General features: G+C 31.2%; 1 long non-coding RNA gene across 1 annotated transcript in view; it reads left to right on the forward strand.

Annotated features, from left to right (window-relative positions):
- LOC118895962 overlaps window positions 1–8,621 on the forward strand; it is a 79,196-nt gene extending 70,575 nt beyond the window's left edge. The window contains exon 3 of the long non-coding RNA XR_005020055.1: window positions 8,533–8,621. This is a non-coding gene — a long non-coding RNA (uncharacterized LOC118895962). The remainder of the gene's footprint in view (window positions 1–8,532) is intronic.
- Window positions 8,622–10,740: the final 2,119 nt, after the last annotated feature.

A 10,740-nucleotide genomic window follows, 5' to 3' on the forward strand; every position in this document is an offset into this window, starting at 1 on the left:
AAAATACAGGGATTGGATATGGCTAGGCTTTTTAGAAACAGGTGAGAACTTAAGAATAAAATGAAAAATAAAAACTATGGTAAAAAGGAATATGGTCATTCATGTAGGAAGCATAAAGAAAGACACAGAAGAGTGAAATAAGATTGTGTAAATGAGAAAGCACTTTATTATTGATGATGATTAAGCAAGAAGGGAACGGGTTAGTTGAGGGTGTAAATGAGTGTCAGATTTTGTGTGTTATGGAAGAGACTTTGGACTTTATCTATTGGGACAATGTATTTATCAAATAATTAAATTATTCTTTAAAAGGTACTTGTGATAGATAGGTAGATAATGGATTTGATGGGTTATGTTTGGAAATAGGAAGATGAATTAAGTGATTATTGCCATTTTTTTTACCACAGATGGTGGAATTCTGAACAAAGTATATAATGTAGATAGAAATAAATAGAAAGCATAAGAAATATTTATAAATTATCTTAAAATTTTAGAAAATGCATCTCTTAGTACCTTTTAAAATCTCACATTCTTTTAATTTTATTAGATATTTCAAAGTAGATAGGACCAAACAAATTGAAACAATGCTAATTTTAGAAGTATGACATGCAAATAGGTAGGTAGGTGGGAAGATAGATAGATACAGATGCACATGCACACATGAAGCATTCATTTGTATTATATATGTGTGTATCAATTTCCATCTGGACTAGATTGAATGTGCATGCTAGAACAAAAATTTACTTTAAAAGTTGAGACTGAAGTGCAGAAAAATAATGAAAATGGGGAAATTTACATCAAAGTTATTCAGATGTTTGAGGTTAAAGAGACATTTTATTCAAAGTTATCGTTGGAGCATAAATATAGCTTCAGGTTTTAATTTATGTTTTGAAAAGTTCCAAGGCACCTTTAATTCTAAGCTGCATAAGCTGCTTTCAGGAGAAAACAGACAGAACTACTGTTACATAAGATAGAAAGCACATTAACGTTTTGATCTTGGTGTAGGGAGCAAAGTTTTAGCTCTAGGTGAAAAACGCATGCAGTTAATCGTGACTTCAGAGACATTTGAACAATAAGTACAATTTATGAGCTGGCACTATCCCCATAGTAACTATGTTTCCCTGACTCCTGTGACCATTTAAAAATATTCGTCATTCCGTGATGTCTATATAAACTTAAAGGTGTGTAAAGGGTAAAAAATTTTCTGTATTTAAAACATTTTAGTGGAGAAAAAGTCCTTACGCCGTTTGATTGAATAACAGAAAAATTCAGCAGAAATGTTTATGATTTATGATAGAGAGCTAAGCCAAATCTACATTTTTATTCATCTAATAATTTATTATAAAACATTTCAAAGACACACAAGGAAAAATATTAAGGGAATTCTATGGTAGTACAGTGGTTAGGACTCTGCGCTTCCACCGTAGGGGGCATGGGTTTGATCCCTGGTCGGAACTAAGATTCTGCATGCCGCGCCACATGGCCAAAAAAACCAAAAAACAAAAAAAACAAGATATTAAAAAAATAAAAATAAAAAAGAACATTAAAAAAAAGAAAAAATATTAAAAAGGGCATCTATAAATTCATTACTTAGATATAGCCAGTTTCAATACTACATATTTGTTTCATGTATTTTAACTATTAAAACCATAAACAGAGAAATAGGTGACAGAGATTAAGAGGTACAAACTTCCAGTTACAAAATAAATGAGTCATGGGTATGAAATGTACAGTGTGGGGAATATAATCAAAAATAATGTAATATCTTTGTATGGTGACAGATGGTAACTAGACTTATCCTGTTGATCATTTTATAATATATAAAAATATTAAATCACTTTGTTGTGCACCAGGAACTGACATAGTGTTTTAGGTCAATTATACATCAAAAACAAACAGATTCATGGAGAGCAGATTTGTGGCTACCAGAGGCAGGGGGTGGAGGGAGAGAGAATAAGATGAAGGCGGCCAGAAAGTACAAACTTACAGTTATAAGGCAAATAAGTACTAGGGATGCAATGTACAACCTGATAAAGATAACTAACACTGCTCTACATTATCTATGCACATTGTTAAGAGAGTAAATCTTAAGAATTCTCATCACAAGGAAGAGTTTTTCCTTAATTTTGCATCTACATGAGATGATGAATATTCACTGAACTTATTGTGGTAATCATTCCGTGATGTAAGTCAAACCATTATGCTGTACACCTTAAACTTATACAGTTCAATCATATCTCAAGAAAACTGGAAGGAAAAAATAAATGTTAAAAAAAAAACACCACATACATAGAGAAAGTGGAAGCACTCATGTCCCTGTTTACTATTTCCTTGCTATTTTCTATTTTCTTTAGGCTTAATTTGTTATTACTTTTTTTTTCACTTCTTGATTTGAAAACAATATGTTTTTGCAATATTGTTTTCTTTTTAATATCTTTACTCAAAGCTGTAAGATTTCATCTCAGCACTCAGAGGCCTTGACACAGCTTTTTACTGTTGTTATTAATACTTTTCATGTTTCACTTAAAGCCCTGTATAGAGTATAATAATGGAGTTGTATATTTATAACAGCCAGTAGACATTTGTATTATCTTTTAAGCAAAGTTTTATCAGTATATAGTATACCAGGAGAAAATTTTAGAAACCAAAATTGTGCATCTCAATTTTTGCATACTGAATAAACCCATAAAACCAGCACACAGATAAAGAGATAGAACATAAGCACACCCTTAAAGGCCCCGTTTGTTTCTCCTTCTGGTTACTGTTTGCTCCAGTATAACTACTATCCTGATTCCTAATAATTTCCCTTGTTATTTAATTTTTGATAAAAGGAATTATATAATCTATATTCTTTTATGACTGGCTTCTTGCTTGTGATGCTGTGTTTTTGATACCTATCCACTTTGTTGTGTATGGATATAATTTGCTCATTTTAATTGCTATAATTAAGTTGTATGAATATATCTCAGTTACATTTATCTAAATACTTATCAATGGACACGTGATTTTACTTCTACATTTTTTTGCTGTTAGGATTAGTGCTACTATGAATATCTTCAACATGTGTTTTAGTGTGCTCATGAATGTATTTCCACCTTAAGGTGGAGGTACTGTACCATTTTGTTTGCAGATGTTTGGTCTAGGTTAATTATTGCTAAATGGTTTTCTAAAGGATATATGTCAAGTTACCCTTCCATCAGCTGTGTATAAGAATTCTATTTTTACCATATTCTCATCAACACGTAGTATTGTCTGTATTTCTCACTCTAACCACTCTAATGGGCTGTAGTGATGCTGAATTGAGGTTTTATTTATATTTCCATAATTATTAGTGAATTTAAACACATCTTCACATATTTACCTGCTATTTGGGGATACTTCATCAGGTAGAGCCTACCCAATTCTTACTTATTTTTTTACTTTTAATTTTAAAAGTATACAGGCCTTTTTTTTGATATATATATATATTATAATATTGTCTCTCACTCTGTGGTTTGCCTTTTCATTCTCTTATAGTTTCTTTTTGAATAAAAAACTTATAATCTTGTCAAATTTATCAATATATTTTCTTTATGATTAGCACTTTTGTGTCCTGTTTAAAAAATCTTTGCTTACAAGTTAATAGAAATATTTTATTATTTTTAAGTAATTTGTTAACTTTCATAGTTTAATATACAATTCATTAAGAGTTAATATTTGTGTGTCAGGTAAAATAATATTTAATTTTTCCATATGCACAATTAGTTGACCCAACAGAATTTATTGCAGAGACCATCTTCTCCTCGCTACACTGAAATGTTATCAGTTAACTGTACATGTAGGTTGGTTTTGAGACTTTCTGTTCTGTTCCAATCTGCTACCCTAGCATCTATACCACCCTCTCTTGGTTTCTGTAGATTTTTTGAGGGTTTTTCTTTCAGTAGCCCTTCATAACTGGTAGATGAAATCATGCATCTTTATGCTCTTTCAAGGTTGATTTTGCTATTTTAATCAGAGAGAGCGAGTGCGCACTATTGGTATTTTGGCAGAGAATGCATTAACAGGATTGACATCTTTAAAATGTGAAATGTTCCAAACAAAAAATATCCCTCCACTTATTTAGTTTTCTGTTAACTCTTCTCAAAAATGTTTTGTAGTTTTGGTGTGTTGGTTTTGTATGTGACCCTTAGTTTTATCCTGGGTATTTCTTACAGCAGGGTCTAATTTAGTCTGACATAAGAATATTGATTCAATCTGACTAGAATTAACTCATATCAGTCCTTAGTATACTGTAGGATAAATTCTGCTGTCTTACTTTTCCAAAGCAGTGCTTTATCAAATAATACTTCAGTAAGCTGGTGGGCAATAGGTACTGTAGCTTTCCTTTATTTCATTCTTAAAAGTCATCTAGTATTTCCAACTTCTATGTTATTTTTTGACACATGGGGCTTATTTATTTTGTTGAGGTTTCCACTTTTTTTTTTTTTTGCCAGTGGCTACTAAAGTTAAGTTGAGTTTGGAAAATATTTTTTTTAAGTAAAATTTGCCAACACGAGCTAGAAAATATTTATGTAAGTTTACAAATCCATTTTGTTAGTTAACAAAGACAATGACATGCTAATTCATTCTTAGTACATACAGATCACAAAAGTACACATATATACATAATTTATACTTAGTCAATTTTATTATTTTATGGAAACATTTATTTGAGATTATACATTATAAAATAATGGACAGGTTATATTGTAACTCTTTCATTGTCTAATTCTACATTCAAGCATATCATGAAAAAGGGAATACAAGACAGTTATTATTGCAAAATGTAGCATTTTCTTCCAAATGTACACCTTCACATGCATAAAAAACTTCAATTCTACTTAAGTTTGCTAGGTTCTGAAACACAATGTATCTTCATAACAACTTGATATAGTTTTATCACAGGAACGCAGTTTTAATTTCAAGGAAGAATAATGAAGCTGGTCAAAGCTGCATTTTTGCTGTATTAAAGAAATAATTAGTTTGCTTCTAGTAATACATGATATACCAGATATACCAATGAAATATGAATTTTAAAACTTTCAGAAAGAAAATGCAAAGAATGTTAACCCTTATTTTATTATAGACTACCTTTAAGACACACTGCATAATCATGTTACTTCAGTCCATGAAATGCCAGTTATAATATCCAAATAAACTTCTAGATTTTAAGCTGCAATCACATTTTCTGTTGGGATTTTCACATTCCATTGGTGGCAAGTTTACATCTGTTAAAATTACTTCAGTTTCAATATAATATTATTCACTTAAATATTCATACATTGTTAATCAAACATGAATATTTGCTTTCATAAAATGGCTTGAGACCTACTTGAAATACCTGCATATAAAAGATCTGAAGTTTTGAGAAAATAATTGAAACATCACAGACAAATGGCATTTATTTTCAAAGCATGAATATTTACAGTCTTTATAGTCTACAACTAAATAACTTCAAGAATAAACATAATTGTATATAAGCAATAGAAAATTAATTTGATACATTTATGTGTTCTGTTTTGAAGATTTTTCTCTAATTCAGTAGACACTTGGACTGAAATTGTAAGGGTCTATTGAATCTCCACTTCTGTCTTCTGCATTAAGTACTTCTTAGCTAGTATTAGTCTTTTTCATGTGTGATTCAAAGTCAGAAATTGATTGTATACCTTTTAGGTTGCCTAATGGAGAGACCAAAATAATCAGTCACTCATAACCCAGTTAACCCTGGATAATCACTGAATATGGCTGTAGAAGCTAAAAATATTAACAAAGTGCACCTATTTTTTAAAAAATTGGAAAGTAGTTTCAGGATTAAAGGAATAAACCGTTCAAAGCAGAAGAATCAAATTTATCTCATGTTCCTTTAGTGTGATACACTGATGCTGATGTATTTTAAAACTCTCAGCATGACTGTGAGGCCAATACCAGTGAAAACTTTTTTTTGCAGTGTAACCTCTATTTCTCCTAGAATTTTGGAGTTTTAATACCTATAATATTACTCCTGACTCTGTCCATCTAGTGGTAAATTAAATGACAAATGAAAGAAATTTAATAACATCATCAAATCTCAGTAGTGAACTGTTTTCTTTCCTAAAGCATGACATTCTGCATTCAAATAAAATGTAAGTTATATAGTTGTTTTTACTAAATTAAAATTTGAAATGATAAATATTATGAAATACTATTAAAACATTCTCATGCATCTATGAGAAAAATTTTAGGAGTTTTAAAATTTACTGTATCCCTTCCAAACACAAGATGCAAGTGGTAAATTTTCAGAGTAGAACATTTACTCTAACCATCTACAGTTAGTAAACTAGAACATCTGAAAAGACAATAAAGTGTATTCTAAATACAGCATTACCATATTCACATATGATACCTAATCAGAATAAGAAACCATAGTTTCTGTTTCAAGTTTGATATGCCTTAATAATTCAAGTCTCGAGTTTAATGCTGAGCATGGGACAGGGTTATATTATCTGCATCTAAAAGAGAAGTTGATAGCTATTGAAGCCTACCTCAGCAAACAAACAAAAATCTCAAAAATTTCATCTTACACATAAAGGAACTAGAAAAGAAAACAAAGCTCATGGTTAGTAGAAGCAAGGAAATAACAAAGATCATAGCGGAAGTAAATGAAATACAGACCAAAAAAGCAATAGAAAAGATCAATGAAACTGGGAGCTGGTTCTTTGAAAAGGTAAACAAAATTGATAAACCTTAGCCAGACTCATGAAGAAAAAGAGAGAGGACCCAACTCAATAAAAACAGAAATGAAAGAGGAAAAGTTACAACTGACACCACGGAAATACAAAGGATCATATGAGATTACTGCAGACTATTATATGCAAACAAATTGCACAACCTAGAAGAAATAGATAAATTCCTAGAAACAATTTTCCAACACTGAATCAGGAAGAGATAGCAAATCTGACCAGACTGATCATTAGTAATGAAATTGAATCAGTAATCAAAATTCTCCCAACAGACAAAAGCCCAGGACAAGACAACTTTATAGGGAAATTCTAGCAAATATTTAGGGAAGAATTAAAACCTATCCTTCTTAAACTCTTCTGAAAATTGAAGAAGAAAACAAACTTCCACATTCATTCCAGGAAGCCCTGATATCAAAACCAGATAAAAACTCTGAAAAAATAAAATTACAGGCCAATAACCCTGATGAACATAAATGCAAAAATTCTCAACAAAATATTGGAAAACCAAGTTCAACAACACATTCAAAGGATCACATGCTGTGATCAAGAGGGATTTATTCCAGGGATTCAAGGATGGTTCAATATCCACAAATCAAACAGTGTGACACACTAATTTAAAAAAATACACAAAAATCATCGTCATTTCAATAGATGTGGCAGAAGCATTTGATGAAATTTAATATCCATTTATGATAAAACTCTCAACAAAGTGGATATAGAGGGAACGTACCTCAACAAAATAAAGGCCATACACACACACACACATACATATATATATATATATATATATATAACAAGCCCACAGCTAACAATAATCAATGGTGAAAAGCTAAAAACTTTTCCTCTAAGATCAGGAGTAACACAAGGTTACCCGCTATTGCCTCTTGTATTCAATGTAGTGTTAGAAGTCCTGGCCACAGCAATCAGACAAGAAAAAGAGACAGCAAAGGAGAGGTTGTGTGGATTGGGCAAAATAGGTGAAGGGGATTAAGAGGTAGAAACTACCAGTTATAAAATAAATAAGTCAGGTGGTGTAATGTACAGCATACAGAATATAGTTAATATTTAATAACTTGTATAGTGACATCATTACTAGACTTATGGTGAACAATGTGTAACACATGAATGTGAAATCACTATGTTGGACACCTGAAACTAATAAGTCAACTATACTTCAACTGAAAAAAATCCCCTATTATGAAGGTGAGAGGAATCCATGTCAGCTCTCTAGAAATGCTAGGGCCGTGTGGATCATCACATCATGTGGATGTGCAAGAAACATGAATAAAATTCAGTGACAGAACATTTTTCTTCAGGACAAAACAGACCACTAACTGTAAACATGTATTATCAGAAGTTACACCTGCATTTATCTCAGACCTAGACTCTCCAATGAATATAATTTCTTGAGGCCTTTTTGAAAGTTTTAATGGACTTTAGTAGGAATGGTAAAGAATAAATATTTCTTGCTAGGATACAAACAGTCTGCCTGGGTTTGAATGAAATATGGACATAGAAGCTGAGTCTTACTACTTAAAAAAATTCACTCAAAAACTACAACCCTAAATTAAGTTATTAATCTATGCGTTGGGTATTAAACTGTACCCAACTACTGTATGGCTGAAGGTCTGTAACAGTGACCCATGACGGGCCTATATGTGACGAGCATTTCCACAGTCTCCATTAGCTCGGAGGGATACGTTGCAAAGCCTGCCTGCATTTGGTCAACTTTTTAAGCAGCAACTTGATTTTTTGTTGGAAAAGTGCATCTCCATATGTACCATCTCCTCCCTCTCAGGAAGAAGATGGCATCGTCCTTAGATAAGTGCATGGTTATGGATATTGGTGATTGGAGGGAAGAAGGAAGCAGTGATGATCACCCATGATGTTCAGGTAGGTACCTATTACCTCAGAATTTCACATTTTATTTTATTTTCTGCCCCAGATAAAAGAAGTATATTATATACTTCTCTCTGAATTATGAAAAATGAAGGCAGTATCAAAGCATACAGTCATTAACATTTTTCTCCATGTGGATTCACAATTACAAATTGACACCATTTTAAAAAATGCCTTTGAAGAAACTATCTACTATTAAAGCATGTTACTCATCTAATCAGCTTAACTATGAAATCAAGATATCAACATATCTTAATAATAATTACTTAAATCATTTTTTATCAATTAAAATTCATATATATGGCAATTCAGATTTTTTTGGAAAGCCAAGTATGCTATTTATTTTTGTTACATTATTTTAGAACTCTGAAAATTAGCTTAAGGAGAGAGAGGCACACAAAAATATTTGTACAACTATAAACATGAAGATTTAAATTGACTTTCCAAATTTATGAAACACTCTCCATGTACCCATATGAAGACCATTGTGATGTGTTTAAATTACACTGTATTTCTCATCGTGTAAAACTGCTGCATGTAAATACAGGAAGACAATTATTTGAAGATTTTTAATTTTTTAATTGATTGCATAATGACTCATAGTTTAGTATTAGTAAAATATAAATAAAAGTGACCTACAATTATTTTACTTTTAAATCAAATCCCTGGATGATCTTATCTCTTTTACATTATATACTGATTACTCTCAAATGAAAACAGATATTTGATTCCTAATCTTTATTGTGTATAGCTTTGTCAGTTTTGGAGAATATCTAGGATCAAACTGTAGAGCAAAATTATATCTTGCTAAAGATGCATTTTTTTGCTCTAGGTAATATCTCCCAAATATTAGTGATGTGAATTCTCGTGTCAAATACGTTAAGAATACATTAAATACTATTAATTTCATGTACAAAGACTGAAAAAAAACCCACTCCATGTACTCTGCAATATTTTAGTCTCTCCCCTTTAACATAATAGAAAATAATTAATAATGAAGTTATATTCAAATTTCTGTTTAGTTACTTTTGAAATCCATTATTGTATATGCAGGTAAATTAAAGGTTCAGATGCATTACATGTTGGGAAAAAACTGAACATACATAATTATTCTGTCTAATATTTCCATTTCAAAATGTTATGTTGAAAACTTAAAAAAATTTTTATTCACATGCTATTATTTGCTGAAATTTTAGAATATGGTATTTTGGTCATTAATGAGTTTTTATGCAAATGCAGTTTTATTCAAAGTAGGCAGTGCCTTTGTGATCTTGAAGTGAAGCCCTTCCTAAGAGTGTGCAGTGGGAAAAGCCACCAAACACATTAAGGAGAAATTGAAGAAGTGTAACTTACTTTATCACCTGCTCATCATTAGCTAGAAATATATTTTCTAAATTACATAAAGACTGAAAATGTGTTTTGAATTATTTGAGCTTTGATCTCATTCTTAATTAAAATAATTCTAACTATTTAATGTAATTCTAAATCTCAGATTGTATCAAAGAAATGTAATTCCATGGATAGGGAGCCTTCGATGATGATTGGGGTCTTTGTGGTCCTGAGCCCCAAATGTTCACATGTTCAGCAGTTGTTATTGTCATTCCCTCTGCCAGACACAGAGGTGATTAACATGATGCAGTAACTAGTAGACATGGCTCCCATTTAAAGAACTTATTGAAGGAGGTAGATTGATGAATGATAAATAAAAGATAGGAGAAAAATAAACAAATAGATCAATCAGATTGCATGTACAATGGTAAAGACGTCCTTTAGTTTTAATTAAGGACAAAAGGTTTTTGGAGGAGGTAATGCTTTGGGGAAAAAGGTATATAATTCTTGCTGTGTTCTAGAAACTCTATGTGTGAAGGATAGAATTTGAATACAAAATTACAGTAATCCAATGAGTCGGAAATATATCACATATATTCAGAAAAGAGGATAACTTAAAACTAAAAAAAGATAGTAAGAGAGGAAAGAAAAACTTTAAGAAAGATTTGTGGAGTAACATTGGAAGAACATGTTGGTGATTGTGTGGATGAGGTTTGTAATAAAGAGTTAAACTCTATTTTGATACTTGACTGCAAATAGCTTTTAAGCCTCACGCTGC

The sequence above is a fragment of the Balaenoptera musculus genome, chromosome 5, assembly GCF_009873245.2.
Source record: "Balaenoptera musculus isolate JJ_BM4_2016_0621 chromosome 5, mBalMus1.pri.v3, whole genome shotgun sequence".
NCBI classification, from domain to species: Eukaryota; Metazoa; Chordata; class Mammalia; order Artiodactyla; family Balaenopteridae; genus Balaenoptera; species Balaenoptera musculus.